Source organism: Chinchilla lanigera, unplaced genomic scaffold (assembly GCF_000276665.1).
Source record: "Chinchilla lanigera isolate Chin_1 unplaced genomic scaffold, ChiLan1.0 scaffold00029, whole genome shotgun sequence".
In the NCBI taxonomy this organism is placed as follows: domain Eukaryota; kingdom Metazoa; phylum Chordata; class Mammalia; order Rodentia; family Chinchillidae; genus Chinchilla; species Chinchilla lanigera.
The window spans coordinates 16,256,617-16,281,122 of NW_004955430.1; the positions used below are offsets into that span (position 1 = coordinate 16,256,617).

Genomic DNA, 24,506 nt, shown 5'->3' on the forward strand with positions numbered 1-24,506 from the left:
CCTCTTATATCAGTGACCTCTGGAAAGAATTGAAGAGTACTTCCTTGTACTCTAGCAAACTCTAATTAGTGCGTTTTGGAATTTATTAATATCGAGGCATTGTGTTTAAAATCCCTGCACAATGCTATAGCAGTCATAATAGGGGTTACCTTTGGGGAGAAACATGAAGTTAAAGAGGCAGGAGGTAGGGAGTCTTCTGGGTGTTGGAAATGTACTAAATTTGTTCTGGCTATTGTTTCCATGGCTATCTGCATATGTAAAAACCCACTGAGGCAAATATTTATTTGTTCACTGTAAGACTGCAATACTTCAATTAAAATTTTTAAGATTTAAGTACAGGAATTGCTTTCTGGAAGGCTAGGTGACTCTACTTTGTGGAAAGGACTTTTTTTTAAATAAAAAAACTGCACAAACTTGATTATAATTTCCAAAGTCTAATAAGAATTTTATGGTCTAATAAGAATTCTATTACAAATGATGTTCTGCAAATGTTATAGAATCCCATTAATAACTGTAGCAGAATGAGAATGCAATTTGAAATGTTCGGTCTTTAAAAAAAAAAAAAAAAAAAGGGAAAGAAAACAACTGTCCACCAGCCTGCTCCTTTAGAGAATAAACTAAGAATTTCCATCATAGAAATTTCTTTCCAAATTTGACTGTGAGACTCCCCATTTAAATCTGGAGAAGCAACCAAATTGTTAAACACCTTCCAGAGAAAAATTACATACACTACAGTTCACACATGCACACAACATTTGCGCATGTTGGAGGAGCTGGAAGTGTAGTAATACTCTGTAAGTGCTGGGGAATTGCTTCCTTCTTTTTTATGCAGCAAAATTTGCCCTTAAATCCTTGAGAGTTTGCACTACAAGTAAACCTCAATCCTGCAATTATATTCTCATCACAGTAAATAGCATCAGATGATGGCTCAACAGAAAAACTGTATTTAAAAACATAGCCAAGAGGTAATTGAGACAATTGGAATTACCTGAGATCACTACTGTCAGTGGGAAGGCAGGGCTGTGTTTCTAGATGAAAGTGGCCTATGAAGCCTCTAGAAAATTCCAGATAAGGCATCATGCATTAGCCTTTCCCTCCTCCTGACATATCTTACCTAATCCTATCAAGTCTTACCCTAAATTAAAAGTACACAGACCTCTTTTCACAGTCTGTGGCCACAGTTGCAGGTCATTTCATATAAAATGTCATGACACAACACGACGTTTTAAAAGTCATCTTCCCTTTCCTCCATTTAAATTGTACTTCACACTTCTTTTTCTAAATGGTGATTATTCAATAACTTCAAGTCCACCCATGCAAACTCCAGTACCCGTTTAAACTTCTAGGTAGAAGGTCCCCAGTCTATGTAGACAGAGCCTCTCTCGGAGACCCTACGCTGTGTTTTCAGCCTGAAATTGAGCTCATGTTCTCTTGACATGACAGCTTTATCTTCCTCCCATGTTCTCAATATCACAGACTCAAAACTGGAGCCAAGGCAAGGACCAAATAGTATCTTTTTTACATCTGGTAAATGTCTTCCTTCCATTTCACCCTTCTTATCCCTTCTGTGTCCTGCTTACAAGGTGCCTATATTCAGGGGCTTTCTCCTCTCTGTTTGCATTTAGTCCCTTCCTTTCTCTCCTCACCATCACTTTAGAGCTGCTATTTCAAAACACAAATCTCACTACTTCCCTGCTCATAACCTATAGCTCCCAATTTCACATGGAATAAAGCCCCAACTCCCTAACTTGGTATTTAGGATCACTTACAAGGAGACTAGAGTTTAAATTTTCAAACTTATTTTCAAATCATGCTTCTAATCCCAAATTTAACAATTTCGTCATTCTTCCTGTGTTTTTCCCAAACTTATGAGAGCCCAGCTTCTTCCTTTATTCAAATTTGCTTCCTTCCCTTTCTTCTATGGATGTTATTATACTCAAGGATATTCTCTAGTAAACCTTTTGCTTACTAAACTGCCTCTACCTGCTTCTGACAAAACATAACTGTAAAAACCAACCATATTGAAGATGGAATGAAATTTCATGACCATGTATACCACAACCAGAGGTGGCCTATGGACCAGGAAATGGTTTTGTATATGCCTTGCAAGGATAAATCTTGTGAACTACTTGTCAACATTTAAAAACTTCTTTTTAAAAAGCTGATGCTCTGGTAACAATGGGCTGGTGTTTGTACGTGGCACCAGAGAGCTGGAGTAGAGGAGCTATGGTCAATTTAAATGGTTTCCAAACTTGTTCCCACACTTTCTTCAAAGATAAAGTCCCTACAAATCTCCATTCATTGCTTTATACCTATCCCTGAGGGCATTTGAGTTGATGTGTCAAGACTGATTCTAAGATTCCAGTTGCTAACCTCAAGGCAGGCTACTTCCTAGATCAGCCCAGTGCTTTCCTCAGTAACTTAACACCTCCCATCTGACTTTCCCACAAATGTAAGCCTCTTTGTGGGCTGGCTGTCTGTAACAGTCTTCTCCATGGCTCTCCTCCAGCAGATGCCTAGGTTGGTGAGTCCAGAAATTCTTCAAGCATGCTTGTGAAGTGGACAAAATTGAAGTAGAAGACCCCCTTCACCACTTTGTGATGCCATGAGGAGAGTCTATAAGTCTGGAATATTCTGAAGAGGGCTCAGTGTGACTTTTTGGATATAGGAAGATGCTTTCCTGACACATAGAAGCTGGGCTGCCCTTTCCAGAAAACATGACTGGCTATGCATTTTAAAGGTGTATGGATGGAGACACGCTGCTGAAGTGGTTTAAAGCCACTTTAGATACACCATGTATCCTATCGCACAGACCTCACTGACCTGACTGGAGTCCCCAAGAACAAACCTTGGGAGAGCTTAGTAACACAGAGTAGGATTGGTTGTGTTGCCCACGTGCAGATAAATGGCTTCAGCTAATTGCTGTCCTTGGGTAAAGTTGACACTGTAAAAGGGCAAGTGCTCCCACACAGAAAAAATGATAAAGAATTGTTAGAATAATATGTGACTGCTGACATTTCACCTTTTATTCTTATAGCAATGCTTTAAGAAAGAAATGTAGTTAAAGTTGTCAGAACTTCATTTTAACCCCCTCTTTGAGGCTGTTAAAAATTCACTCATGCTGAAACTTGCCTTTCAGGTTCTCAGCCAGATTTGAGCTTTGTTTTCAACCCGTTGTTCGCTAATGGAATGCAAAATGTCATTCAGAGGAAAAGGTTTTTCCAAGGATCTTTCTACACATTGCTTCCTATCTCAATTCCCTGTTCCTCACCTGCCCCAATCTCTGCCAGAAGGTTAGCTGTGACGACAAAAACAACCCTAAAACACTGAGAGAGGATTAAAGGCGTTTGGGTGTGCTTATAAAAATAGCCTCAGCAACAAGCAATACTCAACAAGTGGGAATCTGTTCAGCGGTGTACACTACAGGCAATCACAATCTTGGAACACTATAAATGCTCAAAGGGACTCAGTTAAATCAACAAGTATTTTTGGAGTGCTCAATGAATAAAAGATAACCAGTGATGGTTCAAAATTTCTCCCTAGGTGTGGCAATCTGTTAGAAGAAAGAATAAGAGATATTGTTCTGAGGCTGCATTTATGTAGCAAACCCACTGATTTATTGAGTTTGTGAACTGCTGGCACTTCACATCCCCATGCTCATCCCCACAACCTTCTCCCACTGATGACAACATGCTAATGGAGGAGGGGAAAACTAATGATTTATTCATCAGCCAATAAATATGCCAGTAAGAATATGAGGCATTTTATAATCATACAGTTCCATGAGGCATGAGACCCCTCATACCTACTCTCCAGCCAAAACACACTTTAGATATATCCTCTTGTGCATAAATGGATTTGAAACACTCCCTTGCTTGCTTTCCTTATCTTAAACTACAGCAGCTGTCCAGCTAGACTTACTATGCTGATTGGCATATAAGATATCAACATATATAATACAGCATTTACTTTTGTAGACATTTTGTCAGTATTTTGATAGACGTGTTAGGTCTTGCATGTGCCATCTTTCTCATTATGGAAGTTCTGGAACCTGGGAAAATGCTATAATTAGCCTTTTATTATTATAAGACTTTCTGTAATACTTTCCATTTGAAGGCCGCTGGACAACCAACTCTACTCTGTATGTCTCACAAGAAATTGGATAGTTAACACTTGTTAGCTTTGTTTTATAGTTCTGAAGCCATGGGCCCAGGGTTCAAAGATATCAAGGGTTACGCACCCAGCTCAGGCTTCAGGCCAACACAGCTGTTCTGTTTTTAGCCAGCCTCTCAGTTCAATGCCCAGCTGCTTTGCAGTCCTTTCCTTGAGAGTGTGTGTGTGTTTTATTTTTAAACTATTGGAATTAAGAAAATTATAGCAAGAATACTGGCCCCAATTCTCCATTTTTTGGTCTGAAGAATGCACACCCCGGGCTTTTGCCAAGTAGTGCTGAAATGATTTTGGCAGATCTGCATGCACCCTGCAGACAAATCCCCTTAGCTGGTGGAAAAGCAAAGCTGAACTTCTTCATGGGCCATGGTGCCCAGCCTTTATCTGGGGAAGCAAAGAAGAAAAGTATGTCCCAGGCAGAGTTCAGGTGCATTGTCAGATGGACAGAGTCAGCAATGGGGCAGTGAGCGGGGAATAGGGGAAAGCTGCTGAGTTTGGGGAAAGTTCTTTGAAGGGCAGCAGGGCTGCCCCAAAGATATGTTTCATGATCACAAGGAGGTAAGTCCTAGGCCGTTCTGGCTTCTCAGTATGGAACATTTAGCTGTTGTCTTATATAATGAGTGGTAAAGTATAGGCAAAGGCATAAAAGAATAAGTATAGCTCAGCTTTGGAAAAAGCGTTACAGAGAGAAGTCTCCTTTTTTATGGAGCCACGTTGTTTTGTCTACCATTCTTGACTAGTTAGGTCATTTCATATTTGTAGCTATAAAAATGTTTATAATCTCACATCATCACCTCATTATCTCGCTAATACTTGCTATTAAATATGGAGGCAGTGATTCCTTATTAAATTTTGCTTTTAAATTAGCATCTTCATAGCTCCATAATATATGTACAATAGTTGCTCAAAACATTTCATTTTAAACTGTTGAATGCTGGTACTAACATTTCTGCAAACACCAAAGAAACAACCTTCCAAAATGGTCTCAATTTAGAACGTTATCCTGCTCCATTCTAATTCCAAACCTATTAGTTTGTTCCTAATATTTAGTTTACTAACTTTTAAGCTGGGTGAACTATCCATTTTCCATTTTAAAAACCAAATTCCTTCTGTTGTACTCTCATTATCTCCAAATTCACTTGCTTTACAACCATTGACATCCTCATCATCATCACCATTATCATGTGAGCAACATTTATATGCTAGGCATTGTCTTGAGAATTCCATGGGTGTGAACTAAATTACTCTTTATAGATATAATGGGAAATATTATGATCTCCATTACAGAGCTGTGGCTGCTGGGAGCCCAGAAAGGTTAGATGATTCACATGAGAGCAACATGCTGAACTGGCACACGTGCAATCTGGCTCCAAAGTCATGTTCCTTCCTGCTGTACTTTGTTGCCCTCATAGCCAGCACCCTTCTGACTATGCAGCTGCTTCCAAAGCACTGTTATGTGCATCTTTTATTTAAATTGGAGACCTCCATTTTATTACTTTCAAGTCTGGGGAAAATATTTAACATTTTTATTATGGTTGAATTTGTTGAGAGTTTGGCTGAATTTTTTTCCGGATGAGAATTTCCAGATTTTAATTGGGAATTAATTCTAGATTTAATCTAAAGTAACACTATGGGCTTTACCAAGAAAATTAAACTCAACTGTAAATTATCTTCAGTTTATCATTCCTGGCTTCTCCCCCCACCCCATAATAAAGCAGCATCTTACATTTCTCAGGCGGATGTGCTAAACCGAGCAGGACCGAGTATTCTATCTGAACGCGTCTTAAGTTATAACTGACTGCGTTTCAAAAATCAAATATTTTAGTCTTTACATATTTATAGCTATATGAATAACATTGGAACTTATATGTTTAGATTTATTTATACCAGGCCAAGTTCCAGGAAAGATTTTCATAGATTTGGAACATATTCTGCTTAGAATCTATATACTTTTCTAGTTGCCTCTCTTGTTAGACTAAATTGCTTATTTTTAAATTATCTCTATTTATATCCACACAGTTTTGAAAAAAAATATGTATGATCATGTGGCCTAATATGAATACATGCTAAATTCCTTACTGGATTAATGTTTTCTTTCATGCCTACTCATTTGTAGCTTCAAATTTGTTGTTCCCAATTTTTGTCAGAGAATCATTGAGAAAACTACTAAATTTTTTTTTTGGTAGAAAAATCGGACTGAATTCCATATGAATATAAATAATACAGACACTACCACTTAAATTTCTACATTGTCTTCAGAGAGAAGCCCTTCCATGCCTGTTATTTTGCTTATCTTCAGACCATTTAATGGAAGCCCATGGCAGAGAAGATCAGTATTTCTATATTATGCAGAGATAATGGAAGTCCTTAGAGGATTAGACACCTGGCACTTGAAGAAGCAAGCCCTCCATGACCTTCTATAGCAGATTCCTTTGACCAGAGCCTCACACACGTATCTTGAGAAGGCTCCCTCCTACCAACAGTCACACAAATACTCCTGCTGAACAATTAATCTTTCAAAAAAGCAACTTAGGAAAGTTGGAGCTGAGGGTCAGCTTTGTGAACCATAAATACCTGCAAAAACAAGTTCTAGGGGCACCTGGGAGTCATCAGTGCACAGACTGAGGTTATAATACCTTCCAACACTTAACCTAACCAAATGACACAGACCAAAAAAGTGTTTCCAAAAGGAGACAGCTACATTTCATCTTTGCATACTAAGACCAAAGAAAATAAATACCTGCTGTTTCAAACAGCTGGATACTTTGGTGGAATGCTGATAGATCACCAAAGTAATAGACAGTAGTGATGTTTTCTTTGGGGTGGCAGGAAGACCTCATGTAGTGAGATCCTGTAGTCTGCCAAAGAACCAGGGCTACTGAAGGAACAGAATAACATAAGAGATCTAAGGTGTCCAAACATATATCCCACCTCCCTATTAGCTAATGGCTCTTTTAATTCTTTGGTTTCAAGATTATTTGTACAAATAGGTTTGAAAATAAGGCATCACTATATCTTTGTTCTTGAAAGGGAGAGGGATAAACTGTTAAACTTACAACCTGGGCCTGTTAACCCAACAATGATCTTCAAAACATATTTTCTTATTTCCATAACATAGAAAAAGATGAGGCTTGAAGAAATTAACTCACTGAAAACCACCCAAATTGTGTGATAGAGTCAGGATAAGCACTCAGGTATGTAAAATACTATATACATTTTCCTTGCTGCTTTCTTGAAATAAGTGTATTTACCTCGGCAATTTATGATATGTGAAGGTAATTTTCATATGGTTCCCAAAAGCAGAGACCATAAAAGGCCAAACTGCTGCCACAAGAATCACCTCTTTTAGAGCTAAAGAGAGGGATAAACCTGACTTGTTCATAACCTAGGACTTTCAGGCTGGTGGCTTGACTGATAAGGTTTCCCTACTTACTGGTGGAATGTGTTCCTAGTCCTACCAGCCACCCAACAGCAGCACAGAAATCTAAGTATGGATGACATAACTTTCTATGTTGGCCTGTATTTTACTCAAACAGCTCATGGGGATATGGTTCATTTGCTCATAAGGAGTTCCACAGGAGACAGTTTCATAACCTTCTGAAATTAACCTGAAGTAGTTTGAATTAATATGAAGTAACTTCAGACTCAAAGTTTCAGAACAGGAATTTCTTTCTAACAGGTTATCTTAGTTACTTTTCTTGTTTCTGAGGCAAATGCTTGGCATCCACAGTTAAAGGAGGAAAGGTTTATTTGGCCCACAGTTTGTAGATGTTTCTGTTCATACTTCACTGGTTCCAAGGCAGGGTAGCACGGCAGAGGAGCATCGCAGAGTAAAAACAGTTCATGGCAGGCAGAGGGCAGCAAGCAGCAAGAGACCAATGACAAGCAGTGGCCCTCTTTCTGTCCCTCATAATTTATTCATGCTACCCACCTTAGGGCAGGAAGTACTCCCACTCAGGGTGGGGTAGCCTTAATTCTAGTATTGCACCATGAATCACCCCCAGCAACACATCCTTGATCCCAGCATCTCATGCCCTAGAAAAGCCCCACCTGTGACTGCATGAGGCTTTGAGGGGACATCTAAATATAAGCTGTAACACAGGTGAAGCATAAAACAATGAGACTTTGTCAAACAGTACTCCAGCATTTACCAGTACTCCAGACTTATAACTCACACTATAGTTTACATATCTTTGTGTGGATTAGTTCAGTAAAGGAAATTCAATTCCTTTGGAAATCTTTAGTAATTAATGTCACTCTTTACTCAATTCCTAACCCCTCCCCCAATAGGGAAACCTCAGCTTCCTGAACAAAGGCTGTGTAACATGTTCTTGATAGTTCTGAGTGTGTGTTTATATTCTCAACTTATATATGGGCTGCCTTTGACAGGGCAGAAAGAAATTGGCACTCTCCAATAATTCTATTGACATTGGTGTCCTCTCTGCCATACCCATGACGCTGATTACAGTCAACTTTCAGCAAGAAATTAACTAACTGCTGGGAAGATGGCACTGCAAAAACTCAACATAGGATATCTATATATAAAGTAATAAAGCCGGAACCTTTCCTGATACCATACAGGAAAATTTCCTCAAAATGAATTATGGACCTAAATGTAACAGCTAAAACTATAAAACATTTAGAAGAAAATATAGAAAAATTTCACAACCTTGGATTACACAAAACCTTTTTAGAAATGACACTGAATACATAAGAAATAAAGAAAACATAAATAAAGTTATCTTCACCAAAATTTAAAAACATTTTGTGCTTTAGTGAAGCCTTCAAAAAAGTGAAAAGACATTCCACAGAATGAAAAAAAAATCTATTTACAATCATATATTTTATAGAGAACTTGTGCCTAAAGTATCTAAAGAACTCTTAAACTCAATTATTATGAGACAAATAACCCAGCTGAAAAGACGAGCAAAGAATAAAATAAAACTTTCTTCAAAGATAAAACACAAGTGGACAATAAGCATATAGAAAAGTTCAGCATCATTAGCCATGAGGAAAATGCAAATCAAAATGATAATGAGATGCTATTTTCACACCCACAAGGATGGTTCACATAAACAAGACAAAAATGAGTGCTGGCGGGGATGTGGAACCCTTCGTGGACACTGCTGATGGTAGTGCAAGTGGTGCAGCTGTTCAGGAAAACAGTGTGGCAGTTCCTTAAAAGTTAAATGTAATGTCCCAGCAATTTCACTTTTAGATATACGTCCTGGAGAAATGAAAATACATATTCACACAAGCATTTCTACTCAAATGTCTGCAGCAGCAGTATTCACAACAGCCAAAAGTAGTACAATTTAAATCTCTACCAATGGCTTTCCACATGCCGAAGACTAAAACTAGACCCACGTCTTCCACCATGTACTAAATTAAAGTCAAAATGGATCAAAGATCTAAATATTAAAACAGAAACATTCATTTATTGGAAGAGAAAGTAGGTAAAAATCTTGACAACATTGGGGCAGGCAGAGAGTTCATGAATGAACCAAGATGCATAGGAAATACTACAAAGAATAAACAAAGAAACTGAAAAGTTTTTACACATCTAAAGAAATCACCAATAAAGTAAAAAGAAAACCCATGAATTGGGAAAAAATTTTAGCCAACTGACCCTCAGACAAAGGACTTGTATCTAGGACATATAAAGAATTAAAAAAAATCAGGCCCCTCCAAGTTCAAAGACCCAATCCAAAAATGGGCATCTGAGATGAATACACACTTCTCTAAGGAAGAGATACTAATGGCAAATAAATACATGAAAAAATGTTCAATGTCATTAGTCATTCGAGAAATGCAAATTAAAACAACATTGAGATTCCATCTCATCCCAGAAAGAATGGCTATCATCAAGAAATCAACCAATAACAAATGCTGGAGAGGTGGGGAGAAAGGAACCCTGCTTCACTGCTGGTGGGAGTGTAGATTGGTGAAATCACTGTAGAAATCAATTTGGAGATTCCTCACAAAACTAGGATTGGAAGTCTCATTTAACCCAGCTATTCCCCTTCTCGGTATTTTCCCAGAAGAATTAAAGACATCATACCACAGCGATATATGTGCACCATGTTTATAGCAGCACAATTTGTTATAGCTAAATCTTGGAAACAACCCAGACGGCCATCCACTGAGGAATGGATAAAAAAGATGTGTTATTTTTATACAATGGAGTATTCCTCAGCTATTAAAAAAGATAAACTCAAGGCTTTTGTAGGTAAATGGATGCAATTAGAGACCATACTCATAAGTGAAATAAATCGGACCCACTTGTGTAAACATCATATTGTCTCCTTGGTGTAGGAACCTGAAAGACTAGGTAAAACTCAAAACGTACAATAGATGATTGGAAAGGGAAAGAATTACTCAAAGGAAGGAATGACTGGGATGAGGGAAAGAAGAAAAAAGAAAGAAGGAAGGCAAAATATAAATATATATAGGAATAGCTGTGATGACTGTATTGCTGATGTCTGACGGTGTATTGAAATGAACAGTTAATGCTTACAATTTTTTATGTTCTGATTGACTTTTGCATGCTTGTGTCTTTGGACATAGAGAATGGCTTGGTGCTTGCCTAGGCTGGGGTGGGGTGGAAGAAGTTGGTAGCAATCTGCTATGGATTTGCTTTGGGGTGATGAGAATGTAAATAGCTTATGGTGTTGGTGGTGCAACTCTGTTCATATACTAAAATGCACTGAGTTTTATACTTTAAGTGGAGGAAAGGTATGTACATGAATTATATTTCCATGCTGTTCACATAAAAAGTTTTTTTTAACATTATAGAATTTGGTTCTTGGTCATGGATGCCCCTCAAAATCACCTGGGGAACTTTTATTGTCCCACTGCCTGGGTCATACCCTACACAGAATGTCTTCCTTGCCCAGGAGATTACAGTGCTCAGCCAAGGATGAAAAGATTGAGTGCGGCTTTTAGGAGTAAAATTCCACAGCACTCACCTCCCTCCATGAGTGATTCTGCCTTGTGCCTCATTACATGATATCTGTGACGTGAGGAGTCAGGAATTTGCATCGCTTTGCCAATAGGAACCTTTGAGGTCACATCACAGAGAGACCAAGATGTACGAGAAGGCACTGAAAACCTCTGGAAGCTTGTAGCGGTTACAGAGGAGGGCCACTATGCATGCTGAGTAGACTCTACATTTGAACCTCTTGTTTCCTCTTAAACTGTGTATTCACATTTCTATGGTCCTTTCTTTGGAATCTTTGTAGAACATTCTAAAATGTGTTCTAAAATAAAATCCATGAAACCAAAGCATTTACCAAATTACTTGAATATTTTCACTCTAGTTCTTTGCATTTTAGATTCCATAGTTTCACAACTATGAATTTACTGCTGGAACAATGCAATGCATTGGATACACAGAATCCATAAATGGAAGCTTGGCTACTGCTTTCCTGTTTATCAATATTTTACCAGTTATAAAATATTGTTGAATAACCAGTTGCATTGTACTTTTAAATTTACCAATCCTTTCTTTGCTATTCTTAAGCACAACTATAAATCAACACACCATTCTACAGAATTCAAAAGAGAAAAACAACATGCATCCTAAAAAAGTCAGGGGCCAGGCCAGCCACTTGAACTCAGCATAGAGATTATCAAATCTCAACATACACACTTCCTTAATGAAGGATTAAGACTAATTAATTGTTTTAAACATTCAGATATTTTTAATATAACTAACAGTCAGCTATAATCAATTTTAATGCACTTAAGTGGAATAAAATTTTATGCACTGAGGGCAAAAATACAATTTTAGAACATTATGAACACTGGGTTTTCAAAAGAAAAAGTTTGAGAATTGCTTTGAAATAGACATCCCTGTACTCCATTAAAGTAAATTATAGTCGTCGATGTGACATGTAATATAGCCACATGTCTTCTTGCACATTTGCTCAAAATTTCTGAAACCAGATCCATAACATAAAACCCCATCAGCCATCAACAGGTACACAGAAATCCTTAGCTCCAGCCTTTAACTCTTGTATCTTTTGGCATATAGCATTGTATCAGCCAAAAAGTACATACTCCTTGCAGTCACTGGGTGATTTTTACCAGTGTTAATATTCACATTAAACTGACCCCTTCATGAATGCACATTTTAGCATTTTAGCAAGTCCCTTCTTATACTGAATTTACCCATCATTCCCCCGGGTGGCTCTTTTATTTTCAAAGGGGAAGGGAGATGTGTGAACAAACCAACTGCAGCCACATTACAGACAGACAGAAATTTCTGTACTGGTGGCATCAAACCAAGGAAGAATTCTCTCTGATGGTCAAGCTGTCATGATTAATAACAGCTTCACTACAAACATAAAAACCACAATGAAGTGATAACTCAAAGCCAAACATACTTCTGTTTTGTACTATAGTTGCTTTTATAGCAAAGGAGAAAATAACGTTGAGTACAGCATCTCAAAATATTTTGTAATAAATACTAGGAAGTATCTCATCTTAAAAAATGGGCAAGGAATCATGGAAGAAGGAAAATGCCAGCACCCGAACACTCAGATCATTAAAAATGACCCAAATAATTAATGTATATAATTTTGTTTATATTCTGCTTTTCTCAGTCTAATTGAAACATACAGTGGTGGCAAAAGTGACGAATGTGGTATTATGATTCTTTTTTTCAATTGGTAGATGGACCAGAAAGAAATGTCTTGTCAAAGGACATAATTAGCTATATAATTTGCCTGCAAGGGCAGAATGAAAATGCAAGATGGTGACAACAAAGCTTTAATCCAGGCACGCAGCCCTTGTGAAGGTGCCTGTGGAGTAAGGGTGCAGTTGGGGAACCTGGCCCTGTCAGTTGGTAAGAAATGTGAGGCAAGGGTCTGTATAACCCACACCCTGATGGCTTGTCTTCTGGCTAGTTTAGTTTCTCTTGGCAGAATGCACACATTCTACAGACTCTTCAGGCTGGAAAACAGCTTAGGAATGACATGTCACTTTCTCATTTATGGAAGCCAACACTAGAGAAATTAAATGACTTGTCTGAGGTCATGAGTTTGATGACAAAGCTAGAATTAAATCCCGGGTATTCTGACCCACATCATCATTCTTTCCCCTGTACTTCCCTGCTAGTCTCCAGTGAAAATGTAGACAGCCAGGAAATAGTTACCGCAAAAAAGAGGGGGCTGGGGTAGAATAAGGTGTTACCTTATCAGAGCTTCCTTTGCAATCTTCTGTTCAAAGAACGAAATACATTTCTAAAAATCGGATTTCAAAATTCATTTTCTGAGCCAGTATTCCAAGTCCTATGGTAAACACACTAGAGGAGAACTCCAAACCCTAAAGCACTAATGTGCGTTGTTGAGAGCTCACTGGAGCCCAAGAGTTAATGATCACAGACCAGTGTGGTTATTAATGGATAGTTATAAGGCAACACATTAGTAAACTAATCACTGTTCCTGCACAAATATTTAAACTAATTCCAAGATATTTTGAACTTCAACACTGAACTAGCCAAACACATTTGTAATCTGAACCCGTGGTTCTAATAAGTGACTGCCTTTGGATGTCCTTCAGGGTGAGGGACATATTTAGAAAGATTAACACTTGAGTGAGAACAAAGACTGGCATTCTCAATGTAAGCATGTGGGTTGGATGTTTTTATACAAAACAAAATGCATCTGTCTTCCTAGTTCAGGTATGTGTGCAAATTTAGCACATCAAAATACCTGCAGTAAGGGCATAGTTATTGAAAGATACTGTACAAATTAAATATAAGCAAAAGCCAAGAAGATTATGAAAAACATTTAGGCAGGTGATGAAAGAGTTCAAGGTAGACTGGCAATACTAGTAGAAATGTAGTGAAAAAAACATGCAGAAAGGCAAATACAGGTGCCCAAATCCTTCAATAGGACATAATGCTACCGGTTTGCTGGCCAAATCTATTTCCAGTTTGTTTCATAGAATCATATATATTTCATTTTTAAAAACTTTAGTTGATTCACCTGCAAAATATGGCAGATACTAAAGCCAAATGGAAAGCCCAGATGCTTTCAAGATGTCTCTGTAAACTCTAAAAGCCATGATCCATTCACCTTTAATATTTCCATACTGGTCCCCCCTCAAATAAATATTCAGTGTGTGTGTGGCGCGGGGGGGGGGTAAAATTAGTTTTGCAAGTCCAACACTTTTCACAACCTTATGCTTTGTAGGTAGTAATAAGCAAAAACAAACTATTCTTTGGCTTGGATAAATTCTGGCATAATTACAGGTCTGGTGTTTGGAAAATGACGGCCAGATGAAAATGGTGCAGAGACATGAATAACCTGAAGTGTCTGAGGCTACAGCACTTACATCTCATTAACCGCCAATTACTGTATTCATAATTTAACACAAAAAGGAAAAACACAAATGGTATGTTTTTAAAAAACATACCTTTTATCTAGACTTCAGTTTACACTTGGCCTCTAAAGGCAGGATTAATGCAATGGGTTGAGAAAGGGAGTAGTTAGATTGAGCAATAAAAACACTTTTGATAACATGTGAGGCTATAAAAATGGCTTGGCTGAAGCTATTAGCCAAAGATAAATAATACCCTGCAGGAGGAAAAGAAACAGCTTTTCCTGGATCATAAGGTCTGGTATGTTTTTAAAGGCCTTGCTTTCATTGAAAATATAACATATCCATTTAAAGAGATATTTTTGAAATTCATGATTTCACAACACTTTTTTTATGTCCAAAATCTTATCTTCTTTTCTGGCAAGACTGTGTTTACGAGTTTTGTCAAAACACTGAAAGCAAAAACCATCCTCAGTTGTTTTGTTGTTGTTATTTCATTAGTAATCTTACTATTATTACTATTTTTATGTTGTTGCTGTTCTTATTACCGCCACTATAAGAGATGTTATTACTACTAACTGGTGCCATATCTAAGAGTAACTCTCCTAAATTCCTAATGGGAATAATTTTCAGTGTGTTTATTGCATTTCTGAATTCTAATGTATGACACTTTATTACTCAACCTTCTTGTGTTGGGTGGCTCTCTCCAGTGAGCCTGATTCACTTTACTTCATTCAGGTCAGTCTGTGAACCAGAAGCCTCTGTAGCATTTTTATGAAAATTCCCAGGTCCCATGACAGACTGGATCAGAAGCTCTGAGGCAGGGGCTCACTCAAGATTCTGATGCTTACATTCGAGAAGCTATGCTCAACAGGGGCAGTGACTGAGGTGCTAAAGAAAAGGGGAAGGGGGGATGAGAGAAAAGTGAGGGTGCACACCTGAGCCACACCTGCAGGCTTTACCTTGCCTGCTTAGGGCAGGCTGCCAAAACCAAGATAAAGAAAGCAAAGTCTGAGGCAGGGTAAGCCAAGGGGAGGACAATAAAGTCTAGGGCAGGGTTATAGGCAGGAGAGCGCCTTCCTGCCATGATATGTGGCATGGAAGCTCCTGTCCTAGGCTTCAGGCTACTGGGAGGAGAGACACCACCAGCACTTGCACCCAGCTGTTGTCTATCTCTTTTGCTTACTGAACATTGAAAATTATTTTCCATCAGTGCAGATATGTCAGATGGAATTGACTACCATTTTTAAGTTAGAATTTCTTGGATGTGTGGTCTACACATTTCAGAGTATGGTTGATCTCCAGTTTCACCTAACCCAAGTCTCTAGAGCGGGTATCAAGCTGTCACATGACTTCTGTGCAGTGTTAAATTTCAGGTCTGCTCCTTACTTTTTTGGCCCGATCTAACATTTAGTTTGGAATGAGGTTTCACAATATATCCTGTAGTTATTCTTCTTTCTTTTTTCCTCCTCCTCCTCCTCCTTCCTCTTCTTCCTTGTAATGTTTCTCAGTAACAAAATTAGGTAATGGGAAAAAAAAACATACACAAAGAAGAAAATAAAAAATTATCTGTATGCCTGTCACTCATTTTGATAAATTCAGTTATAGAAAATAACATATTATTTAAATAAAATTAGCATATAGGGTTATACAGTAGAACATTAAAAGATCTTACTGACCCTTATCATTTACTAATCATTTATCACTGAGTATTTAGCAGCTGTTTTCCAGGTTTTAGTTTTATAAATAACAATATAATAACTCTGTAGAAAACCTGTGTTTCATCACTGATGCCTAAATGACCTTATGGCCAACTCATAGAATTGGAATTTCTAGACAAAAAATATGCCTTCTTTTGATGTACTTGATATATAGTGCCAAATATCCCCTAAAGAGAATAATAAGGTAGAAACATGTTAAATTATAAACTGGTAAAACCATGTTGAAGATGATTTGACAAGAAGGATAAGAACATTGAGAACTTACAGTGATCTTGTTTAAGGAAATACTCACAATAGTGAAAAATTAGAAACAATCTAAATATACATTAAGCCAAGAATCAGGAAATAAGTATCACATAGAATTTTAAATGTATGAACTAGATCTATATGCATTAGCATAGATCTCTCTGAAAAACATAGTGGTATAATATCAAATGAAAAAAATTTTTGTAAGCAAATACACAGAATGGAATCATTTATCTAAAATGTTTTTTAAAAATCAAACAAAAAGATACTGTAGTGGGTGTTTATAAACACAAGGGAAGTACAAAACTACGTACAGAAAAAATATATTTACTTCAATGCAGTGGTTAATCTCTGGAAAAGACAATGGAAGAGGTATAGAAATTTTAGCTGGATTCACAATATTTATTTAATTTCCAAGTAGTTTTGAAGCAGATAAGATAAAATGTTGATACTTGTCAGATCTATGACACAGTTCTCAAAATGTGGATGAGAACCTCTGGGACACTAATAATAATTTTCATAATAATAATAAGACATTATTTATCTTTTTCACTGTGCTGAGTTTTGCATTGTTGGTAAAATCAATACCTGGTAAAACTGGCACAAATCAAAGCAGTGGTGCCACCTGTATGAGCAGTCATTTTATTTTTGCAGTAAACCACACATTTGCAGTAAAATAAAAGAAGCCGGTGTTACTTAAGAATGCCCACAATGAAGCATCAGGGTGGACTTAACCGATTCTCAACAATTAAAGACATTTTTGGGGTGGATGGAAATGTAATAATACAATGTGGAATTTTGCATGATTAAATGTATCTATATCTGCAAGACCTGAAAGATTCAGTAAATCAGTACTTTCCAATCAATTCATGGTGTCAACAAAATCATGTGTGGGCAAAAGATCAACTGGAAGTGAGTTTTAGAATATGAAAAGGTCCATGATAAGGTTTCAGATTCCACATCACAAACGCACTTTTAAGAAACTACCACCTGCCAGGGATGGAGCTCAGTGGCACAGTGTCTGACTTGCAAGCGCGAGGTCCTGAGTTTGATTCCTGATACCAAAAGGGGAAAACAAAAACAAACAAACAAACCAAAACTAAGAAACTAGCACCTGTTGGGTTTTGGTGTAGGATTAAAGCAGAATTTTCAGTTATCAGAAAATGTCAACACTTTACCTTTTCCCAACTACATAGCTGTTTGAAGATTGGTTTTCTTTGCATACTTCAACAAAAAAGCATGTCAGAATATACTGTATGCAGAAGTAGATAAAAACCCACTTGGCATTAATGATACTTTAAAAATTATATAACAATGCTACTCTTTCCAATGATTTCATTTTACTTTGGAAAATTTAGATTTTTTTTGAAAAAATATTACTTATTGCATGTTATAATCTATATTACTCTTAAATTAATTACATATTTAAAATTTTCTATTTTAATTTCTAATGAGGTTAACATTAGAAGTAATAAAATCTTTTTGGAGTTGTTAATATTTTTTAAGAGTGAGACTAAATAAATTGATAAATATGAACTTGGAGTGGGTAGATTTATCCTCTTAGAATATTTCCTCAGTTTTCTCCATGCATATAACTAAAAATAAAAATGAAAATGCCTACAAACAGCATATGAAGATATGTATAAGTCTCTATCATACTGAAGACTCATCATTAAAGAAAACAGAAAATATAAAGAAAACAGAAAATATATAACCAGTCAACCTTGTGAATGAGAGTAAAAGAATGTTATATCATGATTTTAATTTACCTCTTTTTTTTTTTATGAGTTTGAACACTGTTAAACGTTTACTGGTAATTTTAATTTCTTTTTAAAAAGTTGTCCTTTTCAGTTATTTGCTTGTTCTTTCAGTGTATGTTTGTTGAGCATCTTGCATATACCATGCCTGCTTCTAGGTGTATCTGGAAGGCACCAGTGAACACATATTTCTGTTGTAGCAGCCGGCGCACTATGCTCTATGGAGCCCAATTTGGCCAACTTCCTATTTTGGTGAAGTTTTGTTGGAACACAGTCATGCTCAGCTGTTTATGCATTGTCCTTAGACACTTCTGAGCTACAAGGGCAGAGTTGAGTAGTTTAAACAGAGACCGTGGTGCCTGCAAAGTCAAAAGTACTATTTGTCCTTTATAGAAAGTTTGCTAGCCCTCGGTCTCCTGGATTCCATAGGAATGTTTATCTACTCCCTAACTTCATATATTGTAAGACCCCTTCATATATTTTTATTGTGTCTTGAAAATGTTTTCCAATTTATTTATAGCCTTTTGATTTTTTATGTTCTTTTTATTGTCTAAAGTTTCACATTTCATGTAACAACTTGCTTAAATTTTAATATAACTGTTCCTACCCTTTTTTTCTTTGGTCTTTTTGAGACAGGGTTTCACTACGCAGTTCAGGCTGGCCTTGAATATACTGTGTAGCCCAGGTTGACCTTGAAGTAGCAATGATCCTCCTGCCTCCACCTCCTGAGTGCTGGGATTACAGGCATGCACCACCTGTTCCTAACTTTTTAAGAGCATTGATTATTTTAATAATTTATTGGTTATTTTGCTTTCTACTTGTACATAAATCTTAAAATTACTTTATCATATGAATGGGGGAGAATTTAGAATTCTAACATATAGAGAGAATTCTAATATATAGAGAGAATTCTAACATAGAATTCTAACATACAGAGAGAATTCTAACATAGAATTCTAACATATAGAGAGAATTCTAACGTAGAATTCTCTTTGGGGGAGAATTTAGAATTCTAACATATTAATTCATTTTGTCAATAAGCATACAATATTTGTTTCTCTGTCATATCCCATCTTGCAAATTATTTTATAGATTTTTTTTCGGGTAGTCTTATAAGTTCTTTTTTATGTTTATTCCTATATACTTTCTATTTCAGGCTGCTAATATGATACATAAGGTTTTTTCTCCTTATTTTATAACTGATTATAACTAATAAATATACTTAAAAAGTTTTGTAATTAGATGACATACTGAACTCTTGAAAGTGTTAGTAGCTTTTTTTCCCAGTTGATTCTAAATTTTTAATTTGGACAAATGGGGATTTGCTTGACTTTCCCTTTTTGATCACTTCATTTAATTTTTTTCACTTCAATATCACATTTGCTAGGTTTTGGAAAGAATAGTCATTAGCTTACATTCTTTTTCTTGTTTCTTATTGTGAAATACATATAGAAATTTACAACTCAGCAGATATTTAATCTTATTTCAAATACAAATCTTTATAATTTTAAGTAGTTGGACTTCTAGTCTATTGCATTAAGAGTTCTCAGTGATGTGTATTAACTCAAATATTTTTATGGCACTTATAGTGATGATAGAAATGCCCTCACCTAATCTACTGATAAAGTGATTCTGACAGTTATAAAATTTCTTGTATTTTTTAAGAAGTAGCTCTTTCTGTCATGACTTATTATTATTATTAATGTTTGATAGTATTTTACTTGAGATTTTTCAACCTTTAACATAAATTCATAGAGATTTGGTATTATATTTGTTAGGATTTTCCTATACCATGGAAGAAAAATGCATTGGAATGGCCACAACCTTTTTCTAAGCCTGGAATGCTTTACTGTTAAGATTATAAATTTATATAAATTATAAGATATCAAAGAGATAAATAACACTAGAATAATGAAAATGAGATATGAAATAAATGTATCCCACTATCTAGAGGAGAAATATTATGTTCATACAGTTAAGAACAATTAAAGTCAGATTTAGATTTAAAGTTTTAGTAGATGTAGGTAACTGTGTAGTGTCACACACTCCTCCAAATAACGGTTGATAGAAAATGGAATAAGGTTCTCCTGCAAACATTGAATTAATTATACGAACATTTCTCCGAGGTCTATGGGAACAGCCAGTGGACTGAGACTGACTGGAGAGCTTTAATCCACTTTATTAACACATCCAAAGAAAGAAAAAGGTCAACTTCTGGAGCTGGGCCAGTTTAGATAAACTGAGTTCAGAGAAACAAACTTTGGCAATGGGTGCCGGGCACTGCCCACAGGAAGGAAAGAAACCGAGTCCAATAGCTATTAGCATCCAGTTATGATAACTGTGTTCTCTAGCAAAGACACAGGCATTTCCCCAGACCTCACCAAGACCTACAGAAATGTTTCCCAGGACAATGACCCTTTGCTGACTCTGTGCACACTATCAGCTTTTTGATTATGTATTTAGCAATCGCGGCGGATTCTAGGAAAGGTTGTAGGACGTGCCTAGATCTGTACATTGCTTTTCTGCTAGGAAACATTGCCCCTCTGTTCTCATTCTCACACGTAGATCCATGGGATATGTATGTAATACCTGACCTATCAACTGAAACTGTACTTCTTTCTTTATGATGTGAAGTGTTACCAAGGCAGTATGACATTTTGTGCAGGATAGTTTCAAATACATTCTAACTTATGAAAGAATGAAATAGCTAATTCCAGTACTTTAAACATTAGAAACAAATCACACACAACATACCTCATTGCTCAAGGTAACGTATTCATCTGTGTCTGGACCCTCTTACTGGGTAGCTAAGAACTGTTGCACTGGAAAATTCCAATGACATTTCCATTTCATGAAGCGTTAGTCCAATTTATCTAGTTGTAACTGTCTAACATGGTGTATGAGGATTTCTTGGAAGAGTGATCACTAGATCACCATTTATTTTCTCCTAGGATTAAGTTTTGTCTATTAGCCAAGGCTAATAATGGATTCAGAAAGAAGTTTGCGTCTCAGTTTTAGTAAAACCTGTCAGTGATAAACCACTACTTTATCCTTAGCTTTCATAAAGGAATTCGTGGATACTAATATTTTGAAAATATTTGTCACTTTTTATTTGTATTAGTGAGATCCAGCATTAAAGTTGTATTTTTACATCATTTAAAAATGCCAGCTTTAAAGAGATAAAGATATCTCAAAAAGATACAAAATTAATACTATAAGTATTTTTATGTTAGATTGAGGTATATGAATTTGCTGATGCCATTTCTGAAGAGTGATAGATCTATTTTCACTGGTTGAGCAGAAATAGTCAGGTATCAAAAATTTTCTTTCACATGACTCAACTATTAAAGATTTGTCAATCTATTTTCCCTTATAGAGTAACAGAAATAAATTCATCAATTTACCAATGACAAGAAAGTCACACTGAAATAAATTGGTCTTATTTTTCACTCAATTAGTCAGAAGTAGCACTTCTGAGAAGGGAATGACATTTGTTTTATGATCTGCTGTCACTTGGCTTCCCCTGAATCAGATTAAATGGAACAATATTGCACCATTCTGTTGTTGTGATCTCACCAAATTTTGACATATGCTTAGTGTTTGGCTCTAAGTGCCACGGTGGCACCAAGGTTCACGCTTGGATCCCTACTCCAGTACATACGTGTGTGAGCACGTGCATGAGCATGTGTCAGCCACATTTGGACACTTGTTTCCTGCTAACAGAACGCCAGGCATATGTTTGAGACCAGGCTTCCTTTTCTTTTTGACACATTTTCTGTAATTAGATGCATTAAGACATACAACAGGATTAAAAATCAGAAGGGATTTGTATTTTTGTAAACATCAACTATGGTTATGGCAAAGACCTTTATATCAACTAAAATCTATCCACTGGAGCCATAATCTAAACAACTTAGTTTATAACACAGTTCAACTCATAGAAAGAAAGAAAGAAAGAAAGAAAGAAAGAAAGAAAGAAAGAAAGAAAGAAAGACTCTTTCCCATGAAAACATAAAAGTGATGACATAAAACAGAGCTCATTTGAACATTAAACTACCCTCCATAAAAATGTCAGCCTAACTGGATTACTTCCATCAATGCTGCAAAAAATGGAAACAGCAAATGAGATTTTGATGGTGGCAGTTGAAAATAAGTTTTTTCTAGTATTCTATTCTGTGGTTTATGAGGTTACTAAAACTTGCAGTGTAATTATGGTTTGACACTTTGTATCTCTTTTTATTTATAGTCTTTTAAAGGAAGTAGTGTAAATTATATTCTTTAAAACATCATTGACCATGTTGTAAGTACCCCAAGTGTCAAAGGGAATGGAATATAATGATTATAAACATGAAGAAATCTCTTCATGAAAACTAGAAGGGACCAATTCTGAGGTAAATTAGCACAGATAGGCTACATTCTGTAGGAATGCAGGTTTGAGTGACATGAAAGATATTTAGGTACCATTTTTATTTGTTTTTAAGCAAGAGTGATACAGAAATAAAATCACATCGTTTTTGTAATTAAAAATGTGTGTCTTTGCGATAATGATTGCTGGTAAGCAGTATGCAGAAGCAGGTAAGGATATAGGCTTTGAATTCGTACAAACCTAATTCAAATTCTGGTTTTGTCACATGTTAGTGTTAGTTGCATCACCCTGGGACACTGATTAATCTTTACCTCTCAGTTTCCTTAGCTGTACAATGAGGATAATGATAATAACAGCTAGTATGCCATGGGGCCATTCTAAAAAATTAAATGAACTAATCCATGAAAACATTTATCCCAGCCCCTGATATATAGTAACAATCGAAAATATTAAAATTCTTAGAAAGAGAAAAATATTATTAATATTGAAGCAAGAGACTATGAATACAACACACATGATAACAGAGAGGCATTTGGGAAACCATGGTACCCTTGTGGCTGCAACTACGGAAGTCAATTTTTTATAAAACAAGTCCCAAGATTCCATATGCTTTTCCATTCACTAAGAGATAATACATGGAATCATCTTTATACATTCCTGCACTCATGGAGCTATCTATTTTGCTTCTCCATTATTACTAATTTGAGACTCCATGTGTTTAGGAGACCTTGGATGAGGGAAGTTTCTAGAAATTGTTTTCTTCATAGGCTTTCAATATGGATCACATTTTGATAGATGTAGTTTGAACGGAAGAGTCTGAAACTGGATATCTGTTCATCTCCAGAATATAGGACCAACATTACTGGTAAAACCTACGGATTTCTTGATAAACTAGAGGAACAAATTGGGAGCGGGCAATAAGACAAGAATATCATATAAGATACTAAGTTTCAGAAGTTCCTTACTTAAAAAACGTGGCCTGGGATTAAATGAGTATAACAAGAGTTCAAAGACCAGAAGAAAATGCAAAGAAACAAATGGGTCCTAATGCTAGAATGGGGATTATAAACTGAATTGGCTTAAGAGCAGCCATTATTCTACACAAGAAGATCCTCACAAGCAATGTGAATATTCCAAAGCAGAATTGCAGAATTGTCTTTTCAACTAAAGTACTGATGCAGAGGGCTATGTTTCCATGATGGTTACATTTTGTACTACATGTAAATTAATATTAAGCAAATTGGTGGAGAGACCCCTGTTTGGATGATACAAAACAAATATTAAATGGAACTAAAATTAAATCTTCATTTGAATATAGATGAAAGTCTTCACATAGTAGTGAAGAAAATTCCGTGATTGGGTCATTATAATTACATAGTGGCTGGCAAATTTATGCTCATAATGACCCATCCTTCTAAGTAAACTATTAGAAAATAATTTCATGAATGGATAAAATGTTTGTACTTCAAACATATGGCTAATATCACAAATTCAGAAACAAAATTAAAAGTTGTTTAAATATCTTATAAAACTGCAGCTGCTCCATTCATTCATTTTAAAAAACTAAAATGAAAAATTTTGCCTCAGTGATCTGCACTGCCTGTAAAAAGCAGCTCTGAATGAGAGTCTCATCTTAGGTTTCCGCAGTGAACGGCAGTAGGAATATAACACAGAGGTCCATCATCATCAAAGAGATATGACCTTTGCTTGTCCAGGCAAAATAGTTCTGGGAGTGCCGAGTTGGCAACATTCTCTGTTATCATCTTTCTTTTGGCTACTGGCTGAGCATGGTGGCCAGAGTTAGCAGTTCAGTCTGCTGCTATGAAGCTGAGTTTTTCTTCTGTGACACTAATTGAAACTGCAACATCGAACTCATTATCATCTTGTAAAACCCTCTGAGCTAACTGGCTCAGACAGCCA

The 24,506-nt window shown here is 36.3% G+C and overlaps 1 protein-coding gene across 2 annotated transcripts in view; it reads right to left on the reverse strand.

Moving 5' to 3' along the window:
* Thrb (thyroid hormone receptor, beta) overlaps positions 1-24,506 on the reverse strand; it is a 330,551-nt gene that overhangs the window by 264,471 nt on the left and 41,574 nt on the right. The window lies entirely within an intron of this gene.